This window comes from Lissotriton vulgaris, chromosome 3_2 (assembly GCF_964263255.1).
Source record: "Lissotriton vulgaris chromosome 3_2, aLisVul1.2, whole genome shotgun sequence".
NCBI lineage: Eukaryota > Metazoa > Chordata > Amphibia > Caudata > Salamandridae > Lissotriton > Lissotriton vulgaris.
Window position 1 is genome coordinate 280,788,489 of NC_141690.1, and position 13,031 is coordinate 280,801,519.

At 46.3% G+C, this 13,031-nt stretch overlaps 1 protein-coding gene across 1 annotated transcript in view; it reads right to left on the reverse strand.

Annotated features, from left to right (window-relative positions):
* Nucleotides 1-4,287, reverse strand: part of LOC147725690 (uncharacterized) — a 132,689-nt gene extending 128,402 nt beyond the window's left edge. The window contains exon 1 of the mRNA XM_086964353.1: nucleotides 4,022-4,287. The gene's annotated coding sequence lies outside the window, so the exon portion shown is untranslated. The remainder of the gene's footprint in view (nucleotides 1-4,021) is intronic.
* Between the last annotated feature and the right edge of the window lie 8,744 nt (nucleotides 4,288-13,031).

Genomic DNA, 13,031 nt, shown 5'->3' on the forward strand with positions numbered 1-13,031 from the left:
AGGGATATGGTTGTGGTTGTGGTTGATTTGTGCAATGAGACGGATTCAGAAATGGAATGCGTTGATCCTTACACTGATATTGGTATTGGTGACAAGGTTGTCTGCTTGTTAGTAGACTCAGGAGCGAGGATAACCATGTTGACTCAAGAACTTTTTAAGGAGGTGTGGGTTGATTGTAAACTATTTCCTCCTGACAGATCCCCTGTCTCTTATGAAGGTAGGAGGATAGAGCTTAAAGGGTACTTTGAGGACACTCTTGAATTTAGAGGGAGGAAGATCTTTGGTAAAATGTATGTATCCATCAAAGGTTTAAACATCCTCGGATGGTTTCATCAGGGGTTGTTTAAAATTGTTCTCAGACCAGGGACAAAAGACCCTATTTCAGTTGTGCAAAATGATGATTTTGTTGACAAGTTGGTTGAGTGTTTTCCCGCTGTTTTTGACAGCGGACTAGGGGAGGTGAAGGGGTTTAAGCACACCATTAGAGTAAAAGAAAATGCCATTCCTGTTAAGCACAGGTTGAGGAATGTTCCATTTAGTGTTAGGGAACAGCTGGAAACAGAATTAAATGACCTTTGTAAGAAAGGTATAATAGAGCATATCATTACACAAGGCTTTACAGGCGTTGGAGAACAACTTTGTATGCAGACTCCTGGCTGCACCACGCCCGCTTCTGCTTGTATTGAACGCAGTGAATTTGCATGCTCTCCTTTAGAAGTTACCACTAACAGTGGCTGGCACAGTGCCTGGGGCAGGTCTGGAACCAAGTTTACCGAAGAGATAATTAAAGGCTGCTCGGCCCTTGACTGCAGAGAAAGCATATCCTAGCTGGGACACAAAAAAAACCTCTTAAATGAAACCGATATAAATATCCCCTTGGGTGTCCGGCTCATATCTTATAATATCGCAAAAAGATCTGAAGACACTTCTAGGCCCTAGAAAGGCGTGAACCTGGCGAGAACATCAAACCGACAGTTCAGAGATATTTTTGTGTCCCGGGGCAAAATGGTATCCAAAGTTATTTATTACTTGTAACTAATACTCAGGACAAATTCTACCTTAAAATGTTTTGGGACGGAACCTTACATTTTCTGACAGAATTTTCAAGAATAAGTGAAATCCCCCTGTATTTACTCTAAGGGAGTCATTAGGATGGCGGGCGGACTTTGCCCGCCCGCCATCCTGGTGGTAACAGGGACCGCCCGCCAACAGGGCGGGGGTCCCGGGGTGGTATTAGGATGTGCCCGCCACAGTGGCGGGCACATCCTGTATTTTTAGCATTGTGGCGGGCGGTGATCTCTGCACCGCCCGCCACACTGCTAAAAATGCTGTACATCATTTGCATTTACAAAGCGGAAGGCACCGCGCGGTGCCTGCCGCTTTCTGAATGCAAATGAAGGGGGGTACTACAGGTACCCCCCATGTTCCCCCCCCCCCCTACTCACCTTCACTCTGGAGGCCTGCATGGGGTCCCCAGAGTGAAGTCCGCCGGCCTTTCCGTGGCGGCATTGCCGCCACGGAAATGCATTGCCTATTGCCCATTTTAATATGGCTGGCGGTGTCGGATAGACACCGCCACCATATTATTCCTTTTCCGCCCTGGTCGCAAGGTGACTGGGGCGAAAAGCGGTGGACGGTCTTTCCGTCCGACGAGGTTCCCCCCCGCCAAACTAATATGGCGGAGGGAAAACAAAAGATGATGGCGGGCGGATTGTCCCCGCTAGCCTAGCGGGGGCAATCCGCCCGCCATCATAATGGGCCCCTAAGTGCCTTACATATTTGTATTAATTATTTTTCTTCTAGGTAGGCCAACTTCATTTTTACATCCAATTATTTTACCTCTAAGTTCAATATTTGATTCATGTGACTATGTATTGTTATAGTATATTTGGTATTGTGACATATTTTCCTTAATAAACTTACTTCTGAACTTAAAAAAAGAATGAGTGAATGGAATGAGGATTCACCCAAATGCCCCTGCGAGGGCAGATCTGTATAATCTACTCAGCACTTTACCCTGCTCTGTAAATTCTTTCAGGATATTAGGAATAACAATTTAAAACTGTTATTCATAACAAATACATTGTTTTACTTGGAGGATGCTTTTAATCATCTACGTATATTAGACACAGTGGACTGTGCTTTGGTTCCTTCATTTATATCTTCCTCAATAAAAGGAAGGAAAACATAAAGTTACTTCGAAAACGTACTTTATGAGACTGACTGAAGGCCCATATCCTACATTATGAGAGGATATTACAGCGATTACTGATCTTGGATTCTTCTGTGACCTCCGTTTGCATTTTAGTAATTTAGTAATTTTAGTAATTTAATAATTTTGGATTTAACAACATGTATTTTGCTTTTAATGGCCTTTTTAACATACATTATTAATTTTGACCACTATACCGCATTATATATATTGTTTAATGTGTATCTCTTATGGATTTCTAATCCAAAGAAATATTTGGAATTGAATTCATTGAGACCTGCAACTCCTCAGGGCAATTAGGAATAATGACGGTAACTATCTGATAGCCAGCCACTTTCAAGAGTTTAATGAAGGAGGCCACAGGAGGCGTGAATATAGTGCGATGGATTGTGCACCGCGCACAACGGGCGGCGGAGAAAAACAACGTAGAAGGCTGCAGTGTGGGTATATTTTAGAAATGGACTCAAATAACCCCACGGTGTAAATACTGACGAGGTAATGTACATTCATTTATAATAATGCTTCTTTTGACTGGGGATTTTAATGTGCTAGATTATCGAATTTCAATAAGGTTTTTAAGTGTTTTCGTTTCAATTTTTTAGGAACACAGACATGGTTGAAGAAAAGGCAGGATGTACCCAAATGAGGACTCGTAAATAGTTTACCGGATGGCCGCAATGGTGTCAGGCTAAGTTTTGAATATATTTCAGTTACGGTATGAGCCCACGTGGGCTCTATAACTGTGGTATGACTTAATAAAATGAAAAAAACGAAAAAGTGAAAAGTACAAGGTTAATAACACTTGCAAATAAATTTATACTAAGTAATAAAATTATGCTTTTAGCATGCCATCTTTTCAGTGATGTAGAAATATGAACATTTATAATTTGCTATAATAATTTCACAGTGCCCGCTGTTGGAGTTTTTTTAGTTGAGTTGTAGAAAAAGTTTAAAAAATAGAATATATGTACAAAAGGTTTAGTTTTAATATGCGTTGAATATGAGTGTGGAATTTCATGAAAAATGCTACTGTTAAATGACAATGTTGAATAGTCAATAAAAAGTAGAAACCTAGGTTACTCCGTTGTTGCCACTTAGTGTTGTACATAGAGGAGTACATATGGAGAGTAAACTTGGCGTTCAGGGTCGTGCCCAAAGACGCGGAAAACCCCAAAGCATGCATTCTGATGAGTGTGGTCCACAGGACTCCGAAACATGTTGTTGTCATAGCAACAGGAGGGAAAATGATGCAGCAACCCTTACAGGACTCGGGACTCAGTACTGAAAACATATAACTCGGGCACGGGGGAGACACCCCCGGCTCAGGGCCCAAAGATCATATTTGTTTGCAATGTTGAACGGAGCTCAGCTGGGCCCCTGTGGCCCTTTGGCCCGGCGGGACCTGCCAGTTCTACGCAGCTGACATACGTGTACCATGCACCGCGCGATGCCCTGCTCATGACCTCACATGTTACATCACTGATGACATCTGAAATCTATCGCCTTGCACGGGATGTGAGTTCCATGTGCAAGTTACTGCAAAAGTGTAAGTTGCATGTGTGAGGTACTGCAGAGTGCAACATGTGAATCACACTATGTAGTAAGTTTTGTAGTACTCCTGCCTGTGGTATGTGGTACTACGAAGTACGTTTTATGAATCCAGCCCGTGATGTCATAGACGAGTTCTGACCTCAGTTCCGTCAGCTCAGAAGGATGACATTCTCAGAATCAAATCATGCCCAGGGTCACACAGAGCGCTCTCAGCAAGCGCCCAACCCACGGAGCTATCAAGGCAGCCCCCCCACTCACCTGGAAAGTTAGGAGCAGCCGCCCGTGTTCACGCCGGCTCCTGCCACGGATCCTGGGTGCCCTCGGGTGGTACAGCGCCTTGAAGCCTCGCTCTACTCAGAAGCTCCGCTTGGAAGGAGTGAGGCGCACCTGTGAACACACAGCCACGAGCGTACACACCTGTGCGCCGCATGCAAATCACTTCCTGCTCCGGTGCCCGTGGGCTGCCTCACTCACACCGGCGCACAACCCACACACTATCCGAGCACGAGGCACGTCCAGAGATCGGAGATGAAGAGCTCGTCATCAGCTGCAAGGACGAGGGCTGGCTCCTCCTTTCACCCCACGACATCAGGGCACTAATCTAATGGCCGTGTCTAGCGCCACCAAAATCACTTCGCAGCGCGCCAGAATAATATTTGAATTTTATCCGTTGTAGAGCAGTCAGAACCAGCCGTGTGTGCTGGAGTGTGTGTGTGTGGACTGTGGAAGGGGGGCAGGGAGCCTGTGGTAACGGGTGTCATTTAACACACATGTGAGGGGCTTAAACCCCTCCTCAGCCCAGCCCACAGGTAGTGTTGGCTTCAGTAAACCAGGCGCTGCAGAACCGGAAGGAGGGCGAGGGTCAAGGAGCAGGGTCCCTGCAGACAGAAGTAGTGTTAGTGTTAGTGACAGAGAACAGGCACTGCACACTACTGACAGAAGTAGTGTTAGTGACAGAGAACAGGCACTGCACCCTACTGACAGAAGTAGTGCTAGTGACAGAGAACAGGCACTGCACCCTACTGACAGAAGTAGTGCTAGTGACAGAGAACAGGCACTGCACACTACTGACAGAAGTAGTGCTAGTGACAGAGAACAGGCACCTCACCCTACTGACAGAAGTAGTGCTAGTGACAGAGAACAGGCACTGCACCCTACTGACAGAAGTAGTGCTAGTGACAGAGAACAGGCACTGCACCCTACTGACAGAAGTAGTGCTAGTGACAGAGAACAGGCACTTCACCCTACTGACAGAAGTAGTGCTAGTGACAGAGTACAGGCACTGCACCCTACTGACAGAAGTAGTGCTAGTGACAGAGAACAGGCACTTCACCCTACTGACAGAAGTAGTGCTAGTGACAGAGTACAGGCACTTCACCCTACTGACAGAAGTAGTGCTAGTGACAGAGAACAGGCACTGCACCCTATTTGCAGAAGTGGTGTTAGCTTCAGAGAACAGTGCTGCAGTGGCAGAAGTAGTGTTAGTGACAGACAAAAGGCACTGCACCCTACTGACAGAAGTAGTGTTAGTGACAGAGAACAGTTATAGAAAGAGGGGTCCCCAACTGGTATGGAGTAGGTAAGAAAACATAGAAATTCAAGGAATTTTTTACAGAGAATCAAAAAAGAAAATCAGAAATGTTTTAGAAATGCAGTGTTTTATTCACAGTGCATTCATATCATCATAGTTGAGTTTTTTAAAAACACTAAAATATATAGGTATTTATCATTTGTTCATGTGCCCAAAGAAAGAAGAAAGGAAAAAAGGGGCGAGGTAAAGTTAATAAAAAGGTTGTGACTGACTTTACATTCAATTGTGACACAAAGCATACATTTAAATTCATGTATAAATTATTCTTCAATGATCCCCATCAATCGGGGTCGCATACAGTATACATACGTTTAGAACATTGTTGTATATTCAAGCTCCTATTAAGCTGTATAAATCACGCTGATGGTAGGAGTTGACAAAGGTAGATAGCAGTCTACGTTTCGACCCAAGGTTTTGTAGGATGGTTGATCCTTACAGCGCGGGTCTTCATCAGGACATGTGGGGGGAAAGGGGGATGGGCAAACCTCCTAGGGTTAGAAAAAGTAAAAACTAATTATTCATCAAGGGCTACAAGTCCCTATCTAGCCGTAGCGGAAGATACCGCTCGGGAAAAACGTTAAAAACACTGAGGACTAAACAGGGGAACCGTGTTATCAGAAAAGGTGCAACATATTTACCTGCCGTAAAATACAGGTCAGAGAGTAACAGGGGTGGTCAGAAATGGCTCCGGAATAATCTGAAGGGATCGAAAGATCGAAAAGAGAAGGTCAGGATCGTTACGATTATACAGTTCAATGACCAACAGTGGGTTGGGAGATAGTTGCGGGCTTTACCTTATTTTCTGAAAGACGGCTGGGATAATTCAACAGTCCGTATCTAAGAAAAGAAATGAAATAGCGGGACCAATGAATTGTCCGTTCACCATTAAATAAGGGATCAACAGAGATTTGGTAAAGAGTTCGCAGACCAGCTTACCCGTAGGCACAAGTTTTGCCGGGTCCACAAGGGGGTCTCGAGGTCGATGGCGTCTCCCGTAACCAGGAAGTAAGGCGGGAGGGGGCGTGGTAACCTTAAGTATGTTACAATGGAGTTGGAAAAAAGACTACTTCACGGCGGTTGCTAGGTGACCATCCCGGAGTGGGAAAGCATCGGGTTGTTTTTCTTGTCAGCATTAGCCTTCCTACATGGCGGTTTGCATGCATGTCATAACATATTCCAAATTTAGGAACAAAAATTAATTACATGAACATGTTTTCGCTAGATCGCTTGTCCGCATGAACCTACCGACATGGTGGTTGAATGCATACCAGCTCACAGAGTACGATCAAAAATGGAAGACAGATTTTTAAGGATGGAGTGAGATTTTTTGATTCACCAGAGAGCCCCTCCGGGTGGTGTATTACGTTGCACTGAATTACTTTGCTGCATGAACCTGCCAGACATGGCGGTTTAGATGCATAACACATTCCGAATTGGAACAGCCAAGGATTCAGCTAGATCGCTTATCAGCATTAACCTACCGACATGGCGGTTTAAATGCACGTCATAGCACATTCCAAATTTGAGAGCAAAAGATTAAAATAAAGACAAAATGATTTTGCTAGACCGCTTGTCCGCATGAACCTACCGACATGGTGGTTGAATGCATGCCAACTCACAGAGTAAGATCAAAATGGAAGACAGATTTGTAATGATAGAGTGAGATTTAGAGATTAGTCAGTTGAGCAAAAGTGTTTTCAGATTCATTTAGCCCATTTTTTACAGAGTCAAAAAAATTAATCCATTTCAGTTCCCTGACATTAAGAATGGGGGCTATGTTGCCACCCCTAGGGCCCAGTTTCACCTGCTCTAGTATGACCCACCTCAGGCTTTCAGGTAAGTGGGTTTCTTTATTGCAGTGTTCTACCAGGGGGGCTCCTTGCACCTTGCACTTGACACGGCTGCAGTGTTGAAGAAACCGCACTTTTGCACGTTGCTGTGTCTGTCCAACATAGGGTAAGTCACACAGACAAATAATGCAGTATACCACATTGGTGGTGTTGCAGTTGGTATGTGACTTAAGTGTTACTCGTAGCTGTTTATGAACAAATTCCTTTGTCTGTATGGTCACAGGGCAGGCCTTACAACAACCACATCTAAAGTGACCCACAATGGGTGGAAGGTTCCACATTGAAGTGATAGTGGGTTCATTCACGGTTTCAAGGAATGAACATACTACGTGATCGCGAATGTTCTTAGCCTTTTTAAAGGAGTGTAGTAGTAGGTCTTCACTGTCGAGGTCCTCTGAAATTAAGCTCCAATGTTTGTTAATGGCTTTCTTGATTGAGTTGCTTTGGGTCGAGAAAGTTGTTACACAGATAAGGCGCTTTTCATTATTTCGTTTTTGCTCATTAGGTTGTAGCAAGACTTCCCGGGGATTGAACCATGCTCTCTTCCTGGCTTTTTTGATCAGGCGCTTGGGATAGCCGCGTTCTATCAGTCGTTCCATGAGGTTTTCAGATTGCTCCATATAATCCTCTTTCTTGCTGCAATTGCGATGGATTCGCAAGAATTGCCCAAAAGGCAAATTGTCCCTCAGGCCTCGTGGATGATGGCTGGAATATTGGAGTAATGAATTTCTCTCTGCCGGCTTCCTGAATAGAGTTGTGTGTAGTACATCCTCCTCGGCAATGATGGAGATATCCAAAAAATTGATAGCTTTTTTATCGAATTGAATGGTAAATTGGATATCTTGTGACCTCATGTTGAGCCAGATGAAAAAATCATTGATTTCAGTTTCTGTTCCAGTCCAGATTAAAAGAATATCATCTATATATCTCATCCACATACGTATGTTGGATCTAAAGGGATTGATATCATTCAGTACGAATGTTTCTTCGTATGTTGACATGAAGATTATGGCTAGATTCTTTTAATCTGGACTGGAACAGAAACTGAAATCACCTGTGCACACCCCCAGCATCCATCGCAGCCGCGCCAGGGGCCACTACTTTTCCTACATCACTGCCAAGACCTGAAACGGTACAAAAGAGGGTGGTGATGGACGAAGCATCTGAATCAATCAAACACTCACACCCAGTCAAAAGATCTGGGTTTAATCCATCACCGTTCTTTAGCCCACTCTGCCACCCCAGTTCAGACATGGCTATATGACTGGAGCAGTGCTAGATACGGAGAACAGACGCTGCACTGACTGGAGCAGTGCTGGATGCGGAGAAAAGGCGCTGCACTGACTGGAGGAGTGCTATAAATCACTATGTGCTAGCCTGCCAGGACTGCTGCAGAAAAGCCATGCTTCTAAGCGGTGAACCATACTGTGAAAGTGCCACCGGCAGCCACATTGCCATGCCAGTCTACATTATTCCATTTAAGCACACACTGGAATGGCAAGAAGACTGCAACCCCAGTTTTCAACATGCCAATTTTAAGCACCTGTAGGAATGAATCTTGGTATTGGCTGCCAGTACGAACTTCACATTGGCCCAGTTGGAAGTGGGCACATTAGAAGGATCATAAAAGGGTGTGTGACTGACATACCGATGCCTGCATGCCAGATACTGCCACCACATAACTCTCTTATCACCAGGCCTGGGCATAGTTTTACTTACTCTGGTGGAATTGGAGTAATTAGGTAATTCTGCATTACTCTTTTGACACGGAGTTACTGATTTTACTGCCATAACCCCACACTGCGCAACCGATTCTGCAGTTTAGGGAAAATGAGACCACAAGAAGCTCTTAAAAAACACAATATCACAGACATTCATGTTTGTCTTCTTGTGACAAGCTTGATCAGATGTTCAACAGTCTTTTTTGAATATGACAGCAGTTCTTTAAAGCTGGCGGTCTCCGGGCACCATTTTAGGTCAATTTGTTTCTCCAATGGCTGGAATATCATTTGAAAATGCCTTTTTGAGTTGATGTTTTGCCCAAACTGAGAGTTTGGGTGTGTTTTTTTGCACAAAATGCACGTTTTATTTGACTTTTCTACACAGAAAGGAAGCTTCATAGAGACTTGAAGGATACTGTGCATCAGGGGGGAGCGGTAAACTCCGCTCCGCGGGTGGAGTTCGTTGAGTTTTGCGCCTCCGCTCTCCACTCAGAGTGCGGAGTTTGGTATAAACTCTGCCAACCGCCGCTTGGCAGTGTTTACCGGTGCACGCCCCCTGTGCTGTTAGCTTTCAGTGCTACATTCCAGTTTAGGAACATTTGCGGAAAGGGGGCTGCAACGCACCATAACATATTGAAAATACAGATCGGCATTCATGTGCTTTCGACTCAGATTGGTCAACCATTACGCAACAGGTGAGCTCAGTGGGCAGTGATATGGTTTTTATCTATAAGGTCGCTTTATAAAAGTGAGCCCAGTGTCTCCTTGTGACACATGTTCTTCTTCTCATACATTTCAAAGATATGCCGAGTGATTTGGCATTTGAGAGAGTCACTGGGGCTCCTGTGAAGTTAAAGCAGGATGGCGCATTGTGTTGTGAGAGTAATACACAAGGGAAATCTATCTATAGCAGCTTCAGTAATCATTACAGACGCCTGAAGGGCTGTAATTCAGAATTTAAAGTCTGCAAATGTACCCCACCATTCTCTTTAAAAAGCCACATTGTCTTTTTATTCACACATGCTGATCCACAATCCTTTTTTTATACAGTTTTGCTGGAAATTTGAATTTTGAATCCAGACTCTGCTAAAATATTTAGTCCATTTATGTCGTATTGAGGGTGGCATTGTGTATGATACGTAGTGTTGCCTCATCTGTTTCGGTGCCAACACATCTTCACAAAGAAGAAGCTCTACATTATTGAGTTTCCCTGACATCATTTTTCAGTAACTAAATTACTTTAAAATGTAAGAATTTTTTGCAGTTGAGGGTCTGGTTTTGTTTCTGCCCAAATAGCATCTTTTGTGCTGTGCTCAAGTGTCAATAACCACTAGGGCTGTATCTGATTAGTTGATGTGTCACCTTCTGCCTGTTAACGTCACTAGTAGCTGTTCCCTGGGCCCAGCCTTGCCACCGGTGCTGCGGTTTCTCATGTGTTTGCAGCGCTTGAGTTGATTTCAGGAGTTTTGCCTTGCTGGGCACCAACTGCTCCTGTGCTCTCCTCCTCGTGGCTGTTAAGGGTGCAGTGAGGGCTCTCTGTTGCTGAGAACTACACCAAGGTGGTTGAGTTAAGTTCTTGTGGAAATTTCTGAGCACAGAAATAACCCACCCCAAAATAAAATTGTTAGACCTGGCATCCTTGGCGTGGGTCTCCCTGCCACCTCTTCCTTAGGCCTCCTACGTGTATGACCTATTTTCATGATGGACTCGTTTTGCGCTCAAAACAGTGGCCCCGTGCGAGGGTTCCTAATAATAAACTGACCTATGACCTTGTATATTTATATATGACCCCGGGAAGATAGTAGAAACTGCAGAGTAGCGCCCCTGACCTCCAGGGTCCATAAGATATCCTTGTAGAGGAAGATTGTGGAAATACCAAGCTTAGAAATAGCCTCTTTTGAAGATAACTGAATCCTTACCCCCAAACCTTGCTGAGTGCCATGAAAAACGTATAGTCCGATGTCTAAAAACGATACCAGGTTGTCTCTCCTGCCTGGTGTTAGCTCGCGGCCTTTAAGTGAGAGGGGTGGAGTAGTTTCAGTTGAGCGTCCTGCCTCCCACCAGGTCGGCCCCACACCCCGCTGGTCGTCTGATGACCCTGCTGCCGACTTTCAAAAGAGCGAGGTGCCATCTGGCAGGAACCCCCCCCCCAACCAGGGCTTAGGCACCAGGGAACCCCCTGCCGGATCAAAGAACTTCAAAGACCCCTGGCACTATAACTAGGAGACCCTTTTTGCTACGAGGGAGGTTTACTTTTGGAGCTGAAGAGCGCTGCTGACTTTGTCGCGGCTCGCACTCTTCGTACATCCTGTACGCGCTGCAGCACCCTGGAAAGAGCCCTGCTGACTTCGTCGAGGCTCGCCCTCTCCGTACCTCCTGTACACACCACAACATCCTGGAAAGAGCCCTGCTGACTTCGTCGAGGCTCGCCCTCTCCGTACCTCCTGTACACACCACAACATCCTGGAAAGAGCCCTACTGACTTCGTCGAGGCTCGCCCTCTCCGTACCTCCTGTACACACCACAACATCCTGGAAAGAGCCCTGCTGACTTCGTCGAGGCTCGCCCTCTCCGTACCTCCTGTACACACCACAACATCCTGGAAAGAGCCCTGCTGACTTCGTCATGGCTCGCACCCTACGGACGCCAGGTACGCCTCATACTTTCAACAGCCCAGCAGTATTTCAATGCGGCTCGTGACCTACGAGCCGGACGCCAAGTACTCCTCGTACCTTCAACAGCCCAGCAGTATTTTAACGCGGTTCGTGACCTACAAGCTGGACGCTAGGCACCCCTCGTACCTTCAACAGCCCAGCACTATTTCAACACGGCTCGTGACCTACCAGCCGGATGCCAAGTGCACCTTGTACCTTCAACAGCCCAGCAGTATTTCAACTCGGGTTGTGACCTACGAGCCGGACGCCAACTATGCCTCTTACCTTCAACAGCCCAGCAGTAGTTCAACGCGGCTCGTGACCTACGAGCCGGGCACCAGGTACGCCTTGTACCTTCACCAGCCCAGCAGTATTTCAACGTGGCTCGTGACCTACGAGCAGGACGCCAGGTACACCTCGTACCTTCAACAGCCCAGCAGTATTTCAATGCAGCTCGTGACCTACGAGCCGGACGCCAAGTACGCCTTGTACCTTCAACAGCCCAGCAGTATTTCAACGCAGCTCATGACCTACGAGCCGTACGCCAGGTACGCTTTGTACCTTCAACATTCCAGCAGTATTTCTACGCGGCTTATGACCTACTAGCCGGACGCCAAGTACGCCTTGTATCTTCAACAGCCCAGTAGTATTTCAACGCGGCTCGTGACCTACGAGCCGGACGCCAGGTACGCCTCATACCTTCAACAGCCCAGCAGTATTTCAACGTGGCTCGTGACCTACGAGCCGGGCACCAGGTACGCCTTGTACCTTCACCAGCCCAGCAGTATTTCAACGTGGCTCGTGACCTACGAGCCGGGCACCAGGTACGCCTTGTACCTTCAACAGCCCAGCAGTATTTCAACGTGGCTCGTGACCTACGAGCCGGGCACCAGGTACGCCTTGTACCTTCAACAGCCCAGCAGTATTTCAACACGGCTCGTGACCTACGGGCCGGACACCAAGTACGCCTCGTACCCACCCCCCGCAGACCAGCCTCTCCTCATCACGGTTTCCCAGAACCGACCCGGACTCCCGTACTCCTCGTACCAGTGGACTTCACCACGCCCCCGGTGTCCTGTGAGTATCCGAGTCGCCCCCACGGCTCAAAAGCAAACGTAACTGCTCCTCGTGACAATGTAAGTGGAGTCGCCTGTGTCCCCAGACTTATTGTAGAGTTTTTGTACCATTATTGGCCTTGGGATAACTATTATATAAAGAACACTCTATTTTCATATACAACTGGTGTGGAGTCCGTCTGTAGTGTGATCTCACTGTACATGGTCATAAATGCGTGACACTCTTCTTCGAGCATCAGCATTAATGCTCGGCAACACTACTGAGGGGGGTAACCATCTACCTTCCCTAGAGGAGGGGGGTCCTTGTTTGGTTAGAAGTACCTACCTCTGCCAACCAGAGACCGCCAAATCTAACACTGGTAACAATGGAAGGATT